The sequence below is a fragment of the Tursiops truncatus genome, chromosome 3 (genome assembly GCF_011762595.2).
Source record: "Tursiops truncatus isolate mTurTru1 chromosome 3, mTurTru1.mat.Y, whole genome shotgun sequence".
NCBI lineage: Eukaryota > Metazoa > Chordata > Mammalia > Artiodactyla > Delphinidae > Tursiops > Tursiops truncatus.
The window spans coordinates 162,424,434-162,447,191 of NC_047036.1; the positions used below are offsets into that span (position 1 = coordinate 162,424,434).

The 22,758-nt window shown below is 41.7% G+C and overlaps 1 long non-coding RNA gene across 1 annotated transcript in view; it reads right to left on the bottom strand.

Annotated features, from left to right (window-relative positions):
• Positions 1–1,141: 1,141 nt before the first annotated feature.
• The window catches only part of LOC117311732 (uncharacterized), a 54,614-nt gene continuing 32,997 nt past the window's right edge, over positions 1,142–22,758 (bottom strand). The window contains exon 3 of the long non-coding RNA XR_004526021.2: positions 1,142–1,435. This is a non-coding gene — a long non-coding RNA (uncharacterized lncRNA). The remainder of the gene's footprint in view (positions 1,436–22,758) is intronic.

The following is a 22,758-nucleotide window of genomic DNA, read 5'->3' on the forward strand; positions in this document are numbered from 1 at the left end:
CCTGAGTTCTGTGAGCCGCTCTAGCAAATTAATCAAATCCAAGGAGGGGGTCTTGGGAACCTCTGATTTATACCCAGTTGGTCAGAAGTACAGGTAACAACCTGGAATTGTGATTGGTATCTGCAGTGGAGGTAGCCTTAGGAGACAGAGCCTTTAACTTGTGGTGCCTGACGCTACCTCCAGGTAGATAATGTAGGAATTGAGTTGAATTCTGGGACATCCAGCGTGTTGGAGAATTGTTTGGCGGTGTGGGAAAAAAAGTCACACGTTAGAATTGGTATCAGAATCATTAGATCAAAATGTGTCTTTGGAGAGAGGCTTACTCTACCTCCTCATTCTAAACCAGGTCCCCCAATTCTATTCCCTCGTCGTACCCTGAGCTTCACCATCAGAGAAACTATCACCATTTGTAATTACACACCATCCTCCTTAAAAGTGAGTGTCAGGAGATGGAAGGCACCTGGAGTTTTTTCATTGCCGTGTCATCAACAGAAGACCCCAAGAACTAATATATATTTATAGAACAAATGAATGCATAAATTTAACACACACACACACACTCAACGAGAACACCATATGAAGATGAGGGCAGAGATTGGGGTAATGCTTCTACGTGTCAAGGAACGTCAAAGTTTGCTAGCAAATCACCAAAAGTTAGGAGAGAGACATGGGACAGATTCTTGTTCACAGCCCTCAGAAAGAACCAACCCTACCAACACCTCGGTCCCAGACTTCTAGCCTCCAGAACTGTGAGACAATAAATTCCTGGTGTTTAAGCCCCTGAGTTTATGGTACTTTGTCATGGCAGCTATAGCAAACAAACACAAGCACTCAGGAAATTAGAAGCATATGTTTGCCAAGCCTTGTCTAACATCTGTATAGATCAGTTTGGAACAATTGGAAAAACCACCGTCAAGTTACCTCTCAAAACACAGACACTCCTCTCTCATCCTCTCTCTCTCTCCTTCTCTCTCTTTTTCTCTGGGTGATTTATTTTGATCATTTATTATCATATTCTAAAGCCTAAAGTTTTGAGCTCATATCATATCTGAAAAGTATTTTCCCTCAGAAAGACTCCAGAAAGGGGAAATACTCTTGAATTTCATTCAGCAACCAATAACACACACAACAAAAATCCCATCTGGGGTTTATTTTTCCAGCATAAAACTTCACTTATAAAATGTGACTTTATTGGCATGTTTAGGTTAAAATTTTTTCAGAGTATGGTTTTGAGGGGCCTGCAACAGTGCAAATCCCTTCCTTGGTTCTTAAGGGAGATTGTCACACATTGGCTTCAGGCTTGGCTGGATCCAGGTGCTCAAACTGTGTCAGGAATCTGTCTCTTTCCATCCTTAGCCTTGCTTCCCTTTGTGCTGTCTTCATTGGCTGTCAGGCTCTCCCTGCTGTAGGCAGTTCCATTCTCCAAGCTTAGCCACTATGACAGAAATCGGGGATTAAGTCTCATCGGCTTGAGATATGTGCTCATGGCTGAGCTATGAGCAAAGAGATAAAATACACTGAATGACCGGTCTTGGTCCTATACCCAGTTCTAAAGTTGGGTCTTCTCAAACCACATGGGTAAGAATGGGACAATGCGGGACTTCCCTGGTGGCACAGTGGATAGGATTCTGCACTCCCAATGCAGGGGGCCCGGGATCGATCCCTGGTCAGGGAACTAGATCCTACATGCGTGCCGCAACTAAGAGTTTGCATACCACAACTAAGGAGCCGGTGAGCTGCAATTAAGGAGCCCACTTGCCACAACTAAGACCCACCGCCACCAAATAAATAAATATGTTTTTTAAAAAAGAATGTGACAATGATTCCTCAAATGAAAATCAGAAGAAAGATATTGACAGAAGAAATAGAAATGCATGTTGGACAGGCAAACCCAAACCCAACAAATACCAACTATGCCTACGCTAAGTGAGTCATTAAGGCTTTACTAAAACATAGTGTTCATAAACTTAAAATAGAAATTTACTACTGTTTACAGAGTTTTCTAATTTGGTGCTCCACCTAGAAGTCTGGCTGCCAAATAACACCCCACAGCATCACACACACATGTACACCCATAGTAGGAATTTCCATAATTTCCTGAAGGAACATTTTGTCTTTGTGTTATCTTGAGTAGGCCATGGTTTTCAAATGCTGTTGTTTTTGCTTAGCTAATGATAAATTACTATGGGCTTAGCTTGTTATTATCAATTTAATTTGTCATGGGTTATTTGGCAAATCCTACAGGGTTTAATAACACTCATTTGCAGCAGCTGTACTTTTGGTCTATAATTTTTCAATAAGTAGACTTTAAGTCATGTATGCCTTGAGTGAAAATAGAAATCTACTCGTATCGCTAAAGCAGATGTATGCAGAATTCCCCAACTTTTAGGATGTGTTTAGGATGACGTGTCATTCTTACCACCCAATTGTTTTCCATTGGAAAGTGGGAACAGGTGGGGTCTTGATTCTCTCCTGGTCGTGATGGGGGACAAAAAAATTTTTTTAGAGCTGGTGGCTTAGAGGACTTTGTAGATACCAGTTTTTATTTTTATTTTTTTTATTGAAGTATAGTTTATTTACAATGTGTTAAATTCTGCTGTACAGCAAAGTGATTCAGTTATATATATATACATATATACATTCTTTTTTAATATTCCTTTCCATTATGGTTATCACAGGATATTGAATATAGTTCCCTGTGTTATACAGGAGGACCTTGTTGTTTATCTATCTATATATAATAGCTTACATCTGCTAAACCCAAACTCCCACTCCATCCCCCCCAGCCCCCTCCCCATTAGAAACCACAAGTCTGTTTTCTATGTCTGTGGGTCTATTTCTGTTTTGTAAATAAGGTCACTTGTATCATTTTTTTAGAGTCCACATATAAGCAATATCATATGATATTTATCTTTCTCTATCTGGCTTACTTCACTTAGTCTGATAATCTCTAGGTCCATCCATGTTGCTGCAAATGGCATTATTTCACTCTTTTCTATGGCTGAGTAATATTCCATTACACACACACACACACACACACACACACACACACACCCCACATCTTCTTTATCCATTCATCTGTTGATGGACATTTAGGTTGTTTCCATGTCTTGACTATTGTGAATAGTGTTGCTATGAACATAGAGGGTGCAGGTATTGTAGAAACCAGTTTCAATACATTGGAGAGTTTTTGTGGTAGAATAGTTGAGTATATGCTTGAAAAACTGGTCTTAAATTGTGGAGGATCTGAAAGCTTGATCTAGACCAGGGTTGGAAAACTCCTGTAAAGGACCAGATAATAAATATTTTTGGCTTTGCGGGTTGTACAGTCTCTGTTGTAGTGACTCAAATCTAACTTTGTAGCATTCAAAACAGGCATAGACAGTAGGTATATGAATGGGTGTGGCTGAATGCCAATAAAACTTTAAACAAAAATAGGTAGCCAGCAAATTTGGCTGGTGAGCCATAGTTTACCAACCCCTGGTCTAGGAGTTTGCACTTCCTTCTGTCGAACCCTTGAGGATGTTGCTTGTGTAAATTTCAGTGCCCAGTTTGGATACCTGAGAGCTGTAACTATTTTTTGGTAACAATTTCATGACTAGTTCAAGCCCCCATTCTGCAGGGCTGGTGGAAACTTCATCTCAGGCAATTTGAGGTGCTCTTCTGCTTGGTGGGTTGCCTTTTCTTGGCGCCGTAGTGCTGCATCTTAGTTTTCTGGGGCTTAGATGATGCCTAGGATGGGGATGAGGCAGGGAGAAAGGTAAACTAAGTTGCCAAGGCACTGTCTCTCCATGATGGTCCCACTGAGGGGTTCTTCATCATTTTGGTTCTTGGTTCCTGGCTGCTATGGGCTGAATTGTGCCCTCCCCCCCAAAAAAATATGTTTAAGCCCTAACCTCCAGTCCCTCCAAATATGACCTTGTTAGGGTCATTGCAGATGTAATTAGTTAAGATGAGGCCATACTGGAGTAGGGTGGGCCATTAATCCAATATGACTGGTGTCCTTTTAAGAAGGGGAGGAGATATACAGAGACACAGGGCGGACACCATGTGACAGCAAGGCAAAGATTGAAGTGCTACAGTTGCAAGTCAAGGAATGCCAAGATGGATTGCAGGCATACCACCAGAAGCTGGGAAAAGGTAAAGAAGAATTCTCCCCCAAAGGTTTTAGAGGGACTGTGGCACCACCAACATCTTGATTTCAGACTTCTAGCCACCAGAACTATGAGGAAATAAATTTTATTGTTTTAAGCCACCTAGTTTGTGGTACTTTGTATGGCAACACTTGGAAATTAACATATTGGCCAGTGCCAGTCACTGCTAGAGCCACCTCTACAGACCCACTGGCTCTCTGGACCCCATCCTTTGTCCCATATCCATTTCCCTCTTCTTCCAAAGTAATAGAATCATAGCCAGGAACCTAGTTGGTTGGCTAGACATTTCCCAGCCTCCCTTGCAGCTAGGTGGGATCATGTGACTGAGTTCCCACCAATGGGGCTGAGAGGAAGTGACATGTTCTAGTTCCTGGCTTGAGTCTTATGACAACACATACATTTCCTGTGTACTCTCTTTCTCCTTCCTGCTGGCTGGAATTGAGATGTAATGGTGTTGACCAGAGGAACAAAGCAATGCTACAGGACAGTGGGTCATAAACATGGCTATACATTAAGTCTCCTGGGGAGCTTTAAAAGAAAACACCCATGCCCAGGTCCCACTGCAGAACAATTAATTCAGAATCTTTAGGGGACTTCCCTGGTGGTCCAGTGGCTAAGACTCCACCCTCCCAATGCAGGGATCCTGGGTTCAATCCCTGGTCAGGGAACTTGATCCCACATGCCGCAACTAAAGGAGCCTGCATGTTGCAACTGAAGATCCTGCATTGTGCAACAAAGATCCCGTGTGATGTAACTGAGACTCAGTGCAGCCAAATATATAAATAAGTAAATAAATACATATTTAGTAGTGAAGAAGAGTGGCCCCCGCTTGCCACAACTAGAGAAAGCCCACGCACAGAAACGAAGACCCAATACAGCAAAAATAAATAAATCAATTAATAAACTCCTACCCCAACATCTAAAAAATAAAAATAAAAAATAGGGCTTCCCTGGTGGTGCAGTGGTTGAGAGTCTGCCTGCCGATGCAGGGGACACGGGTTCATGCCCCGGTCCTGGAAGATCCCACATGCCACGGAGTGGCTAGGCCCATGAGCCATGGCTGCTGAGCCTGCGTGTCTGGAGCCTGTGCTCCACAACGGGAGAGGCCACAACAGTGAGAGGCCCGCGTACTACAAAAATAATAACTAAAAATAAATTAAAATTTAAAAATAAAATGCAACCACAAAGATGATCAAACAACAAGAAATTTGTAGAAACAAATAAAAAGGGGCTTTAATTTGTAAAAATAAAAATTTAATTGTTGAAATAAAAATTCAACTGATAAAAAGCAGATTAAACACAGCCCAAGAGAAAATGAGTGAACTGGAAGACATAGCTGAAAAAATAACCTTGAATGTAACACAAAGAGAGAAGAGATATAAAATGAGTCAGTAAGAGAAATGAAGAATAAGATGATTAAATCCAAGGTACATCTAATCAAAGACCTAGGAGGATCAAAAGAGAAAATGGAGGAAAGGCAACACTTAAAAAGGTTAAGAACTGCAAATTTTCTAAAACTTATGAAAAACGTAAGTCCTCTGATTCAAGAAGCATAACATATAACAAGCAGGATAAATAAAAAGAAATACATGCCTAGGTACATATTGGTGAAACTTTAAACACCAAAGACAGAGAGATCTTTAAAGCAAACAGAGAGAAATCACCTACAAAGGAATGTCAAGTTCAACATAGCAGACTTTCCAACAGTAAAAATGGAAGGCAGGCAGCAATGGAACAATATCATTACAGAGTTAGAGAAAAAAGTCTTTCTCCCCAAAGACCCTTAGCAGTTTTGGTGTCATGTGACCTGAGAAGTCCATTATTGAGGATCACGGATGGGTAGGACACCCATGGAAAGCACTAGAGAAGGTAGAAAGGTGTCTGCCATTGGGACTTCAACAGCAGCAAATCTACCATGAGTAAACTATTTCTTTCACACAAGTTTTAAAAACCCTCAGAATTCTTCAATATAATGTGGGAAACTTGTAGAGAGGAGACAGTAAGGTCCTTCCTACATGTGAGAAATAATGAGTTATTAAAATTAAAGCATTAATGTTAAAGCAGCCTCATTAGTATTCACAGGCTAGTTGGACCTGGGCTTATTTGCCTCTAGAGTCTACTAATTGGCCAATAAACTCTAAATTTTCAAAATAAATTTTGACTCAGATTAAGAGCCAAATGCATTTCCCTGAGATATACTCTAATGCCCAGATGGTAAGTGGTTACATTATTGAGTATATAAACAAGATTCTGAAACAAAGAAACCCAAGAAAACAATAGCACAAATAAGAAACAAGTTTAATTCTCTCTCACTTCAGAATCTAGAATTAGGCAGGTGCTTTGACACGGGCTCCACTTCACAAGATCATGTAGGGGCCCAGTTCATTCTATCTCATTGCTGTACCATCTCTAGAGTATGTCTTCATCCACATGCCCATCCTGGCTTACCACCGTGGCCTTATTCCAGCCATCATGAGGAGGAAAAGAGAAAAAGTGAAGGGCAAACATTTATTTTTAAGGAAGCAACACAGAAGTAGCATGGATTGTTTCCACCCAATTCTATTGCTAGCACCTTGGCCACATGGCCTTATATAGCTGCAAGAGAAGCTGGGTAACCACGCACCCTACCAAAACTCAAGGAAGTTCTATTACCAAAAGTGCAAAGGGGAGGATTCCTAGGACAGAGGACAATGCCTGCCATGAAGGGAGGGGGATAAGAGCATGCTGGGGTTTACTTACAATTGTTTTTACTACTAATAATAATACCAGCTAACATTTATATATGATATGCCAGGCACTACTCTAAGTACATTATTTGTATAAACTCATTTAATCCTCAACTTTATAAGGTAGTTAAATACTATTGTAAATCTCATTTTATAAATGAAAAAAATTAAGATCTAGAAAGACTAAACGATGTGACCAGTGACACACAGCTAGTAAGTAGTACAGCTGGAGTTTTAAAACTCTAGCTGAAAGTCTTAAGAAAATCCATTTCCAAAGGTTACTTTGCATTTACATGCAATGTAATTATTTGGGGGAATGATAAGGACATTCCTAGGACTGTGAACAAGAAAGCTAGCAAAGCAAGTGATTTAGTACCAATGTTGCTGAAACTCGGCCTCTGTTCACCAGTGCCAAATGGAAACACAGAGACAGAGTTTTGGGTGAAGTAGAAAAGAGTAGCTTTTATTGCTTTGCGAGGCAAAGGAGGTCACAGAGGGCCAATGGTTTCAAGACTCCGTGACCCACCCAGGAAGGGATAGTGAGGAGTTTTATAGTGTTCAAGGAACAGGGAGTGATTAGCTTGTGGACAAATCTTGGCCTGGTTGGCATCAAAGTGAAGTTTCAAGCATCATCAATCTTCTGGTTTCAACCAGTCTAGGGTCTATGTTCTTTCAGTCAGCAGTTTTCCTCTGGTGGGGGTCTGTTTCCTGTAAAAACAACTTAGGAATGTGTGTCGGGCCTTTATTTATATCTTTCAGGGAACTGGGAGTTTGGTGATTCTGCTATGTGGCAGAATTACAGCCTAAATTGTTACCTGTTCCCCAGCCCAACAGCTATTCTTTGTTTCTACATCTTCACATTTCCCAATGATTAACTCCTGAGTCAGCCTTTTACTTCAAAAGACAAGGACACAGGGGCTTGTACACGGTTTCACCAAGAAGGCAAACTCTTATTGAATATACCAAAAAAAAAAAAAAAAAAAACCTTTCCTTGATTCATCTCTAAAGGCAAATGCTTTGAGAGAACATAATCCATTCGCCCCTGGGATAAAGTCACAGCAATATCTATCTCAGGGTTTAATCTTTCCGCCAAATATGGGCTCTGTTACAAACCCCCTTGGCTAGAAATCTTCAGGATCCAGAGATGATTCCTTCCTGGTCCCTAACGTACAGATGCTGAGAGCAAACATTTGTCCCCTGGGAACCTTGTCAGGGACAAATCTGAGGATGGCTTTTCTGCCACCGAGCTACTTTGGGAATGAAGATCATTAAATGCTAATAGTAGCCATTAGGTACTTTGCAAAGGTAGCTAATCAGCCACCCACACGTGGGGAAGTATTCTAAATACACCACTGCTGCTGAATCCCGTGGTGACTGGGGTATTATTCATCTCCCTCTTGACCAGGTAATTAGAAAGAACTGGATAATTGCCTTTGGCCAAATAGCAGAAGCAGTGATATATCACAACCTGTGATGTATCACAAGCTGTGTGGCAGGATCAAAGGTTGAAAGTGCTTCTGAGCTGAGAAACATCACAGTAAAGAATAATGCAATAACAAAGGCTGAAATTCATCAAGCCGGACTCTGGGGAAAGACTCTGACGCATGTGAAGTGGAGATGTCTAGAGTGGACACAGAGATGTGCAGTTGGAGAGTACATTTCCCTGTCTCCCTTGGGGCTAGATGCGGCCAGATGAGTAAGGACTTGCCAATTAAATGTGAGCCAAAGTGATGAGTGGCTTGTCCAAGAATTGGAATGTAGATGCGTCTGTAACCCAATCTGAATCTATCAGATGAGGACAATGCCCTAAGGAATGGCAGAACAACAAGAAGGGAACAAGCAGGATGCTGGAATGAAGATGTGTGGAACAGCTCTGCCCTGCCAACCTAGATGGCTCATGAAAGACCATGATGGGAAATAGAAACATTTGTCCGTGCTCTATGAGCCACTGTATTGGGGGATCCTTTTTGTTACAGCATCTTAACCTTTACCCTAACTAATATAATAGGATGGTTCATTTAATCCTCACAACAATCCAGTGAGTTGATTACTTTTATCAGTCTCATTTTGCAAATAAGGAAAGTGAGACTCAAGGAAAGTTAAATAATTTGCCCAAGATCCTAAAACCAGCAAGTGGTGCAAACAGAATTGGAAGCCAGGATTATCATGTTCCAAAGCCCATGCAGAAGGTTCTGATTCAGTAGGTCCAGGGCAGAGGCGGAGATTCTGAGCTTCTAGAAAGTTCCCAGGTGGTACTGATGCTGTTAAGCCGTGAATCACAGTTTGTGGAGCAAGGATTTCAACCACTCCACTCCCTTGCCTCTCCTAAGATTTGGGAGCTAAACTTCCAGATTCCCAAATTCTAGTCTCAGATCTCGAAATGACAATGAAGGGCATCCTAAAATAAATGTTTCCGTTTCTGTGCCGTTCCCTCTCCTGGAAATTAGTTGGATTCATAAATTCAGGGTTTTTTAATAGGCAAATTCTATTTCAAGCATGAGATTTCTCTTAGGAAGGTGTCACGCTTCCAAAGAGCAGTCACTATGAAATTGTGAAGCATGATGCCACTTTCTGGAGGTCTTGTGACAGCTGTCTCACCTTCTGTCTTTTCTAACTCTAGTTCTCTAACCCAAAATAACATTCACTGAGGCTGTTTAGAAAAGGTGACATAAGTCATTCTGTGCTCATTTCAACAGGAAACATCGACTACATGAAGGTAGAAGCACCCTCAGTCTGGAAGGATGTTATAATCAACTGCAAAAAACATTTCAGCGGCCAAAACACTTGGGAAATGTATCCCTACTGCAAACCCAACTCCAGCTTGAAAAATCAGCGCATTGCAAAAGTAAGCCAACTTCAGTTCACAAAAGAGAAATATAAATGGCTAGTAAGTGCGTGAAGACGTTCCATATTACTGGTAAATAAATGAAGTTTAAACAAGGTACCATTCTTCACTGGAAAACTAGCAAAAACTGAAAAGAAACATTAACACCCAGTGCTGTTGTTGGTAAGAAGAAATGAGCACTGTAATTTACTGTGAAAGAGAGTACGTATGGGGAAATCACATGGTTGCAGGTGACAAGATCCTGATTCAAAATTGCTTACTCAGAAAGGGAAGTGACAGGGAGATTTATCTATTGGTGACTCTGGGAAGTCCAAGGATGAATCAGGCTCCAAGCATGACTAGGTCCAGGGTTGTCATCAGAACTCACTCTGTGTCTCAGATCTGCTGCCCATTGGGTAAGGACCTCCTTTCCTCCCTCCCATAACCTAACTGTGACAGCTATGGGCAGATGGGATTGCATTTCTAGAAATGCAATACATCTAGACCCTTTGCATGTGAAGGTGGAATGTCCTCCCTCATGAGTGGAGTGTATTTCCACACTGCATCGACACTGAGCTTGACCATATGGCTTGCTTTGGCCAACAGGATGTTAGCAGATGTGAACAAAGGATTTAAATGTGCCTCCATGACCAACCAATCCACAACCTGAAGCGGGATCACCCAGCCAAGCCTTGAACAGATCAATTCTGAACCAATCTTTACCTGCAGACCCACAAGCATAAGAATAAAAGCTGATTTGCATAAAAAAAGAATGAACTAATGCCATTTGCAGCAATACGGATGGACCTAGAGATCATCAGACTAAGTAAGTCAGAAGGAGAAAGACAAATACCATATGATATCACTTATATGTGGAATCTAAATATGACACAGGACTTCCCTGGTGGTGCAGTGGTTAAGAATCCGCCTGCCAGTGCAGGGGACACAGGTTCGAGCTCTGGTCCAAGAAGATCCCACATGCCATGGAGCAACTAAGCCCGTGAGCCACAACTACTGAGCCCGTGAACCACAACTACTGAGGCCGTGTGCCACAACTACTGAAGCCCAAACACCTAGAGCCCGTTCTCCGCAACAAGAGAAGCCACCGCATGAGAAGCCGGCGCACCGCAACGAAGAGTAGCCCCCACTCGCCGCATCTAGAGAAAGCCTGCACGCACCAATGAAGACCCAACGCAGCCAAAAATAAAATAAAATGATTAATCAATTTTTAAAAAGTACGACACAAATGAACTTATCTACGAAACAGAAACAGACTCAGACATAGAGAACAGACTTGTGGTTGCCAAGGGGAGGGGAGTGGGGAGGGACGGATTGGGAGTTTGGGAGTAGCAGCTGCAAACTATTATATATAGAATGGATAAACAACAAGGTCATATTGTATAGCACAGGGGACTATATTCAGTATCCTGTGATAAACCATAGTGGCAAAGAATATGAAAAAGAATGTAAAACTGAACCACTGTGCTATACAGCAGAAATTAGCACAACATTGTAAATCAACTATACGTCAATAAAATAAAATTTTTTTAAAAAGAATAAAATCTTATTTGGAGTAAGCTGCTAAATTTTGGGTGGTTTGTTACATAGCATTATAGTACTAATAGCTGATCAATATAAAAAACATGGCTTCAGGGCTTCCCTGGTGGCGCAGTGGTTGAGGGTCCGCCTGCCGATGCAGGGGACACGGGTTCGTGCCCCGGTCTGGGAAGATCCCACATGCCGCGGAGCGGCTGGGCCCGTGAGCCATGGCAACGGGAGAGGTCACAGCGGTGAGAGGCCTGCATACTGAAAACAAACAAACAAACAAACAAAAACATGGCTTCAGCATCCAGGAGCCACATGGCAGCTGAGTCATTATTCACACACCACCCAACGTTCAATTGCAAGAGTATCATTCATCATTTCCATCCAGAGCTGATACCAACAAAAGAAATCAAATCTCATTTTTAAATAGACCAAAAGAGAAACTAAAATATATATGGCTACTCTCATCAACAGTAGCCCTGCGTTCACTTTGCAAATTTATTTAGGTACTAGTCGTTGTTGCAGGCTACTTCCTACGATTCAGTGGTTTATAACTTTTTTGGAGTCACAGTCTCTTTGGAAATCTGAGAGCTATGGCTCCTTCCTTCCAAAAGGCACATCTTCTCACATATACGCCGTTTATTTTAATGCACTGGAAATTAATTTCCTTCATGGTATAGAAAAACAATGAGTGTAAAGCTATAAGCCTTTCTCATCTATTTTAAAGGCAAGTATTTTTTTGATTGAAGTCTAGTTGATTTACAATGTTGTGTTAGTTTCAGGTGTACAGCAAAGTGATTCAGTTATACATACACATATATATGTTATTTTTCAGATTCTTTTCCATTATAATCTATTGAATTGAATATAGTTCCCTGTGCTATACAGTAGGACCTTGTTGTTTATCTATTTTATATAAAGCAGTATGTATCTGTTCATCTCAAACTTCTAATTTATCCCCCCCACCCTTTCCCCTTTGATAACCATAAGTTTATTTTCTATGTCTGTGTTTACAGGCAAGTATTAATGAATGCTTTCTAAGATATTTTGAAATTAATTCCAAATTGAGCAGTACAGTGACTGTATAACCACTAAAGAATTACTTTTTCCCCCAGAACCTCACTTTCTTCATCCAAAAAAATGGAGATTATTAATAGCACCTACATTGCAGAGTTGTCATGGGTGATAAATGAATTAATAATGAGTAAAGTGTTTACCACAGTACCTGGCATACAGTGAGTGTAGGACACGTTTATTATTGCATCTCTTTTGAGTCAAAGGTTTAACTACTCATTGCTCTCAAAGTAAAAGTTGGAATGGAACAGATTGCAAAATTCTTATGTGTACAGTTTGATTAATTTTATATATGTACATCCTTCTGTATGTATTTATCTACTTATGTATGTACACCCACGTACAATCCCCTAGATCAAGTGATAGAAATTTCTAGCACCCAATAAGTTCCCTTCATGTTACCTTCCAGTCAATACCCCAAATTAGAGACAACTCGCTATTCCACCTTTTACCACCATAGAATAGTTTTGCCTGTTCTTGAAATCCATATAACCAGAATCTTACAATATGTACAAGTTTGTGTCAAGTTTCTTTCATTTTTTTATATTTTATTGAAGTACAGTTGATTTACAACATTGTGTTAATTTCTGCTGTACTGCTAGGTGATTCAGTTATACATATACACACATTTTTTTCATATTCTTTTCTATTATGGTTTACCACAGGATATTGAATATAGTTCCCTGTGCTATACAGTAGGGCCTTGTTGTTTTTCCATCCTACATATACCAGTTTGCATCTGCTAATCCCAAACTCCCAATCCTTTCCTCCCCCACCCCCCTTCCCCCTTGGCAACCACAAGTCTCTTCTCTATGTCTGTGAGTCTGTTTCTATTTCACAGATATGTTCATTTGTCTTGTATTTTAGATTCCACATATAAGTGATATCGTACGGTATTTGTCTTTCTCTTTCTGACTTACTTGGCTTAGAATGGTAGCCTCTAGTTCCATCCATGTTGCTGAAAATGGCATTATTTCATTCTTTTTCATGGCTGAGTAATATTCCATTGTATATATGTACCACATCTTCTTTATCCATTCAACTGTCTATGGACATTTAGGTTGTTTCCAAGTCTTGGCTATTGTAAATAGTGCTGCTATGAACATAGGGTTGCATGTCTCTTCTTGAATTATAGTTTTGTCTGGGTATATGCCCAGGAGTGGGGTTGCTGGTTCATATGGTAACTCTATTTTTAATTTTTTGAGGGACCTCCACAGAGGCTGTACCAATTTACTGACAGAGGCAGTTAAGAACCGATGTTTCCCCTCTGCCCGACAACCTTGGAAACCATGTGCTCCATTTGGTACAGCTATAAGATGGAAGAGGGCTGCCCAACCTACTCCAACTGCACACAAGTAAGAGATAAACCTTTATTGTGTTCAGCCACTGAGATTTCAGGACTTGCCTGTTGTAGCAGCTGCATCGCTTACTCTAACTAATGCCCAAGGAGAATCAGAACTCCGATTAATAGAAACTACTGAAGCTCTGCAAGTTTTTCCCAGCAGTTTCTGTGTCCTCAACTCAGAACTGAGCTGCCCTATGGCAAGGTCCTGCATCACTGATTTCTTAGGTCAGATTTTCCCAGAAGCAGAACCTGAAACAAAGATTCAGGTGCAAGTAACTTATTACGAAGCACTCCCAACAGAACCATGAAGGGAGTGGGAGAAGCAGGACAGGGAAGAGGAAGAATCCACACACAAGGGTCCAATGTCAGGTGAAGTCCCAAACTCAGACTGATCCAGCAGGTATATAAATTATACCCAGGCAAAAGAGCCTGGTTTTTTTTTTAACACTTTGGTACCACAGACTGAGTGACTTAAACAACAGAAATTTATTTCTCACAATTATGGAGGCTGGAAGTCCAAGATCAAGGTGCCAGCAGGGTGGATGTCTAATAAAGACTGTCCCCCCGGGCTTACCTGGTGGTGCAGTGGTTGAGAGTCCGCCTGCCGATGCAGGGGACACGGGTTTGTGCCCCGGTCCGGGAAGATCCCACATGCCGTGGAGCGGCTGGGCCCGTGAGCCATGGCCGCTGAGCCTGCGAGTCCGGAGCCTGTGCTCCACAACGGGAGAGGCCACAACAGTGAGAGGCCCACGTACCGAAAAAAACAACAACAACAACAGAAAAAACAAGACTCTCCCCTGGGGTTGCAGACAGCCACCTTCTCACTGTGTGCTCACGTGACCTTTCCTCGGTGCATGTGGGAAGAGAGAGCTATCTGGTGTCTCCTCCTATTCTTTTTTTTTTTTTTTCAGTCCACAACAGACTCCTAAGTCCATTTTTTTCAGTCCACAACAGACTCCTAAGTCCATCAGCAATTGGCCACCCAGGATGGGGAAGTGAGACAAACTCCCAGGTACTTCTGGTATTCTGTATGAGGAGCGTGGCTCCAGTACTAATGAGCGACCCTCTGAAGGTCACAGGTGTGAGCAAGTAGCAGGTAAGCTTGAAGAAGCTGGGGGATGCACACACAAAGAGCTGGGGTCTATGTCTAGGTGGCAACAACATTTTATGCTACTCCTGTGCAAAATCAGTAAGAGATGGCTTATAAACCTGTTTTAATGGGGGAAGTAAATTATAATTGTATATCTGCACATTTCTGTCCCTGCACACCAGGCTGCAGAAGTCTCCTGCTAGAGTTTGAAATTTCCACAGAGTTAGCCTCCGATCTCCTCTTACAACCTGGCAACTTGATCAAAAGAATTCCTAGGTTTTTCACAAAATCCAAAACTGTCACCACAGGACCTTGATTTCCCCCTCATTCAGATGGTTCCAAAGTACTGCTGAGCCCTGGTTGATCTCCCCGTCAGATTGCTCTGACAGTGAGAAAAAAACCAAGAAACTTCCTCCTAAAGGCCAATCAAGCATTTGTCTTAAAATCATTTGCCTTGAAATCCAGCCAACTTCTGTGCAATAAGAAAAAAGAAACCATTTTCTGCTTCTATTTCTTGACCAACCCCTAGGAAGAGGCAATTATTCAAGTCCTGAACTCCGTGGATGTCAGTGGTTGGCACAGGAGCAATGATATACCTATCAGTGGGCTGGCAGTCCCTACAGAGGCTGTAACTCAGGATGTCACGAGCCACTCCATCATCCCCCGGAGCAGCCAAGCCAGGTGTGGTGCCAAGCATCACAGGTGCTCCTGAGCTGGAAGACCAAGAGATTCCTTCCAGTTGAAGTTAGATTGGCAAGGAAATTCCTCAGTCTTTTACAGATATCGACAGCCTTGTCATTTCCAAAGTGGGGTCAGAAGATGGAAATTCTCCTTGGATGGTGTCCACGGGCACATAGTAGTTGTGCATTTGTTCTTTGCACTCAGAAACGTCTGTGGTTCCATCCAGTTGCACGTGGAACAGAGATGGGGAGCTGCCAACTCCTCCATAACCCGCTTCCAAAACACTAAAAAGAGCCGTTAGCAATCCTGGGTTGATGGCAAACACAATTCTTTGGTTTTCTTCATCTGCTTCAAATCACAAAGCAATTCAACCATTTCTAGGACACATAACTCTACTGGAGTCCTATTCCACGTGCTATAGGAGGGGTCAAGACAATGTCTTGTGTTGGGGCAATGCCAACTCCTTGTAAAGTTTTGCCTTTCTAAATTGTGCTTTCTATACACACACACACACACACACACACACACACACACACACACAAGTTCAAGACGGATAGACTTAACATATTCAATCTACTTTGAGAGCATCTTAATTTGAATTCCCCCAGAAGCTGAGACAAGGATTGAGATAAATTGACTATTTAGAAAGTAACCCCTGGAAGCGTCAGTAGAGAGTACAGATGTAAGACAGGGAAGAGAAGGCAGACAGGAAATGATGCATTGGCAAGAGAGTTACTGCCATGGGTAACTAGAGCTTAATCCCTCTGGGAAAGTCTGGCAGCCAGTGTAGAACACGTCCCTGAGAGTTATCCCACCTGAGGGGTGAGAGAGTTGGGGTACTGATTCACCGACTCCAGTCAGTCATTTGTAGAAGGCTGCTCTCAGGGGGACTTTAATTGCCAAGTACTTCTGGCTGCCACAACGAAGGCAAAACAGACTCTGGTTGCAAGAGAAAACCTCTGATCAAAAAAAGGCAGGACTTGGGCTTCCCTGGTGGTGCAGTGGTTAAGAATCCGCCTGCCAATGCAGGGGACATGGGTTCGAGCCCTGGTCCAGGAAGATCCCACACGCTGTGGAGCAATTAACCCCGTGCACCACAGCTACTGAGCCTGCGCTCTAGAACCCGCAAGCCACAACTACTGAGCCCACGCACCACAACTACTGAAGCCCGCGCACCTGGAACCCATGCTCCGCAACAACAGAAGCCACTGCAATGAGAAGCCCGTGCACCATAACGAAGAGTAGCCCCCGCTCGCCGCAACTAGAGAAAGACTGCGCGCAGCAACGAAGACCCAACTCAGCCAAAAAATAAATAACTTTTTTTTTTAAAGGCAGGACTTGGCAGCTGGAAATGGGGCCAGTGTTCACTAGAGTGTTGAGGAAGAGGGAAAATCCTCAAGCTTCAGGGGATGAGAATCTTGCCACATAAGCAGCGCCAAGCTTTTGTGATCCATCAATTGAATGATAAATAGAAAACTGAAAGGTTCAATGGACCAGGCAGGGTTAATTTAAGGTGGGAAAAAGCCCTTCTTTTTTCAATTGTGGTACATCTACATGACATAAGATTTACCATCTTGACCACAATTAGGTGTGCAGTTCAGTGGCATTAAGTACTTCCATATTTTGTGTAACCATCACCACCATCTATCTCCAGAACTCATCTTGTAAAACTGAAACTCTATACCCATTAAACACTAACTCCTCCTTCCCCCTCCCCAGCCCCTGGCACCCAACATTCTATTTTATGTCTCTATGAATTTGACTCCTCTAAGGATCTCAAGCAAATGGAATGATATGGTGTTTGTCCTTTTTGTGACTGGCTCACTTAGCTTATGATAATGTCCTGAAGGTTCATCCATGTCGTAGCGTGTTTCGTTTCTTTTAAGGCTGAATAATATTCTATTGTATGGATATATTACATTTTGTTTATCCATTCCTCCACTGATGGACACTTGGGTTGCTTCCACCTCTTGGCAATTCTGAATAATCCTGCTATGAATATCTAGTACACATTTTGCAGGGTTGGTGTGGGAAGGACCCCAGCTGGAATCTGAAATCCAGCGTTGCACAGGTGCTGAGGCCATGCTTCCCATGGGCTGCCCCCACAAGTGACAGAGCAGGGGAAGGACACTGGGGCAGTCCAGGTCCTGGGAAACCAGAACTCCTCTGGAACAAGCAAATGAGCTCAGTGACCTGGCCAAATCTCTCAGAGCTACCCTGCAGTCTAAACTGTCTCCATCACACCTTCCTTCCTTCCCTCTCTCTTTTCCTCCCTTCCCTCTCTCTGTACATCACCAAGGGCTCTTCCAGCCTCCCTGGCTCCAACCATCTCATTTCACCACATCAGCATGGCTTCCAACAAATCTCTTACATCGCTGAACTCATCTTGACCTCTGTATCTTGGAGATTCCAGGCTCAAAAGGGAAACCATTTGACAAATACCGCCATTGATTTCCCATGAGCAAAATTCATGCTTCTATCGTCTTAAAACACACTGGGTTACAGGATTTATCTGTAACAGCAGCTGTTGTTACCTTACTTAATACAGGAGGGAGTCGGGGTGCCACTTCCCAAAATGTTAAGTTCAAAACCACAACTCCAGGTCTGTGATTCATAGATCGGGAAGCTGCCACTGCAGCTGCTACAATTTCTTTTGAAACTCATAAAGCTAAGGGCTGGACACAGGAATTCTGCTAAGAAATAAAAATGAAAAACCAAGGTCTCACCAGCCAGTCACCAATTATGTTGCCGAAACTCAGCCTCTGTTCACCAGTGCCAAATAGAAACACGGAAACAAAGTTTTGGGTGAAGTAGAAGAGAGTAGTTTTTATAACTTTGCCAGGCAAAAGGCCCACAGCAGGCTAATGCCCTCAAGACTGTGTGTCCCACCCTGGAGTGGGTACTGAGGAGTCTTATTGTGTTCAGGGAGCAGGGTGTGGTCAGCTCGTGGACATTCTTCTGATTGGTTGGTGGTGAGGTAATGGGGAGTCAGCATCATCAACCTTCTGGTTCCAAATGATTTGGGGTCTATGTGCTTGTGGGCAGCATACAGTTAACATCTTCCACCTGGTGGGGGTTTCAGTATCTGCAAAACACCTCAAAGGACATGGCTCAGAAGATTATCTATAGTCCTTGAGGAAGAACTAAAGGTCCTTGACTTTGTTTAATGGCTAAAGTATTATTGTTTTGTTTTGCTTGACTGTTTTTCTTTCTTTCTGCATTTTCTCAATTCTCTGATTACATTTATTCTTTTTTGTGTGTGTGTGATACGCGGGCCTCTCACTCTTGTGGCCTCTCCCGTCGAGGAGCACAGGCTCCGGAAGTGCAGGCTCAGCAGCCATGGCTCACGGGCCCAGTCGCTCCGCAGCATGTGGGATCTTCCCGGACCAGGGCACGAACCCGTGTCCCCTGCATCGGCAAGCGGACTCTCAACCACTGCACCACCAGGGAAGCCCTAAATTTGTTCTTTGACTAAAGTTTTTCTACAGACAAAAGGCAGTCAGAGAGGCGGAGTCAATACGGTGTACTAGGAGGACCGGGAATTCGCATCTCCTCACAGCTAGGACACCTACCAGGCACTGGTGGGGGACCATGGACACCCAAGGGGATGGGAGGAACCCCCAGAGACTGGTGAGCTCTCCTTTTGGCTTCTTTCCTCCCCCCACCACCTTTTCTCTTTCTTCTGTTGTGACCTTATTTTACCTTGATGCAGTTGTTTCAATTATAGTTTTATTTTTCCTAATATATTTTTTATCTTTCTAGTTTTATTTTGTGCCTCTCGGAGGTCCTCATCTCAGCACCAAGATCCAGCTCTATCCAACGGCCTGCAAACTCCAGTGCTGGATGTCTCAGGCCAAACAAGCAGTAAGACAGGAATACAGCACCACCTGTCCAAAAAAAAAAAAAGAAACAACAAAAATAATTGTTACAGGGCTTCCCTGGTGGTGCAGTGGTTGAGAGTCCGCTTGCCGATGCAGGGGACATGGGTTCGTGCCCCAGTCCGGGAAGATTCCACATGCCACAGAGCGGCTGGGCCCGTGAGCCATGGCCACTAAGCCTGCGCGTCCGGAGCCTGTGCTCCGCAACGGGAGAGGCCACAAAAGTGAGAGGCCCGCATACTGCCAAAAAAAAAAAAAATTGTTACAGAAAAAGGAGCAAGGTAAAAACCTACAAGACCAAATAAATGAAGATGAAATAGGCAACCTACCTGAAAAAGAATTCAGAGTAATGATAGTAAAGACGATCCAAAATCTCAGAAACAGAATGGAGAAAACACAAGAAACATTTAACAAGGATCTAGAAGAACTAAAGAGCCAACAAACAGTGATGGACAACACAGTTACTGAAATTAAAATACTCTAGAAGGAATCAATAACAGAATAACTGAGGCAGGAGAACGGATAAGTGAGCTGGAAGGTAAAATGGTGGAAATAACTGCCAGGGAGCAGAATAAGGAAAACAGAATGAAAAGAATTGAGGACAGTCTCAGAGACCTCTGGGACAACACTAAACGCACCAACATTCACATTACAGGGGTCCCAGAGGAAGAAGAGAAAAAGAAAGGGTCTGAGAAAATATTTAAACTGATTATAGTCGAAAACTTCCCTAACATGGAAAAGGAAATAGTCAATCAAGTCCAGGAAGCACAGAGAGTCCCATACAGGATAAACCCAAAGAGAAACACGCCAAGACACATATTAACCAAACTATCAAAAACTAAATACAAAGAAAAAATATGGAAAGCAGCAAGGGAAGAGCAACAAATAACACACAAGGGAATCCCCATAAGGTTAGCAGCTGATTTTTCAGCAGAAATTCTGCAAGCCAGAAGGGAGTGGCAGGACATATTTAAAGTGATGAAAGGGAAAAACCTACAACCAAGATTACTTTACCCAGGAAGGATCTCATTTAGATTCCACAGAGAAATTAAAACCTTTACAGGTAAGCAAAACTTAAGAGAATTCAGCACCACCAAACCAGCTTTACAACAAATGCTAAAAGAACTTCTCTAGGCAGGAAACACAAGGGAAGGAAAAGACCTACAATAACAAACCCAAAACAATTAAGAAAATGGTAATAGGAATATATATATTGATAATTACCTTAAATATAAATGGATTAAATGCTCCAACCAAAAGACATAGACTGGCTGAATGGATATTAAAACAAGACCTGTACATATGCTGTCTACAAGAGACCCACTTCACACCTAGGGACACATACAGACTGAAAGTGAGGGGATGGAAAAAGATATTCCATGCAAATGGAAATCAAAACAAAGCTGGAGTAGCAATTCTCATATCAGACAAAATAGACTTTAAAATAAAGACTATTACAAGAGACAAAGAAGGACACTACATAATGATCAAGGGATCAATCCAAGAAGAAGATATAACAGTTGTAAATATTTATGCACCCAGCATAAGAGCACCTCAATACATAAGGCAAAAGCTAACAGCCATAAAAGGGGAAATCGACAGTAACACATTCATAGTAGGGGACTTTAACATCCCACTTTCACCAATGGACAGATCATCCAAAATGAAAATAAATAAGGAAACACAAGCTTTAAATGATACATTAAACAAGATGGACTTAATTGATATTTATAGGACCTTCCATCCCAAAACAACAGAATACACTTTCTTCTCAAGTACTCATGGAACATTCTCCAGGATACACCATATCCTGGGTCACAAATCAAGCCTTGGTAAATTTAAGAAAATTAAAATTGTATCAAGTATCTTTTCCAACCACAATGCTATGAAACTAGAAATCAATTACAGGGAAAAAACTGTAAAAAATACACACACATGGAGGCCAAACAAATCACTACTAAATAACTGAGAGATCACTGAAGAAATCAAAGAGGAAATTAAAAAATACTTAGAAACAAATGACAATGAAAACATGATGACCCAAAACCTATGGGATGCAGCAAAAGCAGTTCTAAGAGGGAAGTTTATAGCTATACAGGCCTACCTCAAAAAACAAGAAAAATCTCAAATAAATAATCTAACCTTACACCTAAAGGAACTAGAGAAAGAAGAACAAACAAAACCCAAAGTTAGAAGAAGGAAAGAAATAATAAAGATCAGAGCAGAAATAACTGAAATAGAAACAAAGAAAACAATAGCAAAGATCAATAAAACTAAAAGCTTGTTCTTTGAGAAGATAAACAAATTGATAAACCATTAGCCAGACTAATCAAGAAAAAAAGGGAGATGACTCAAATCAATAGAATTAGAAATGAAAAAGGAGAAGTAACAACTGACACTGCAGAAATACAAAGGATCATGAGAGATTACTACAAGCAACCATATGCCAAAAAAATGGACAACCTGGAAGAAATGGACAAATTCTTAGAAAAGCACAACCTTCTGAGACTGAACCAGGAAGAAATAGAAAATATAAATAGACCAAGCACAAGCACTGAAATTGAGAATGTGATTAAAAATCTTCCAACAAACAAAAGCCCAGGACCAGATGGCTTCCCAGGCAAATTCGATTAAACATTTAGAGAAGAGCTAACACCTATCCTTCTCAAACTCTTCCAAAATATAGCAGAGGGAGGAACACTCTCAAAATCATTCTACAAGACCACCATCACCCTGATACCAAAACCAGACAAAGATGTTACAAAGAAAGAAAACTACAGGCCAATATCACTGATGAACATAGATGCAAAAATCCTCAACAAAATACTAGCAAACAGAATCCAACAGCACATTAAACGGATAATACACCATGATTAAGGATTCTTCAATATACACAAATCAATCAATGTGATATACCATATTAACAAATTGAAGGGTAAAACCATATGATAATATCAATAGATGCAGAAAAAACTTTGAACAAAATTCAACACCCATTTATGATAAAAACTCTCCAGAAGGTAGGCATACAGGGAACCTACCTCAACATAATAAAGGCAATATATGACAAACCCACAGCCAACATCATTCTCAATGGTGAAAAACAGAAACCATTTCCTCTAAGATCAGGAAAAGACAAGGTTGCCCACTCTCACCACCATTATTCAACATAGTTTTGGAAGTTTTAGCCACAGCAATCAGGGAAGAAAAAGGAAAAAAAAGGAATCCAAGTTGGAAAAGAAGTAAAACTGTCACTGTTTGCAGATAACATGGTACTATACATAGAGAATCCTAAAGATGCTACCAGAAAACTACTAGAGCTAATCAATGAATTTGGTAGAGTAGCAGGATACAAATTACCGCACAGAAATCTCTTGCATTCCTATACACTAATGATGAAAAATTTGAAAAAGAAATTAAGGAAACACTCCCATTTACAAC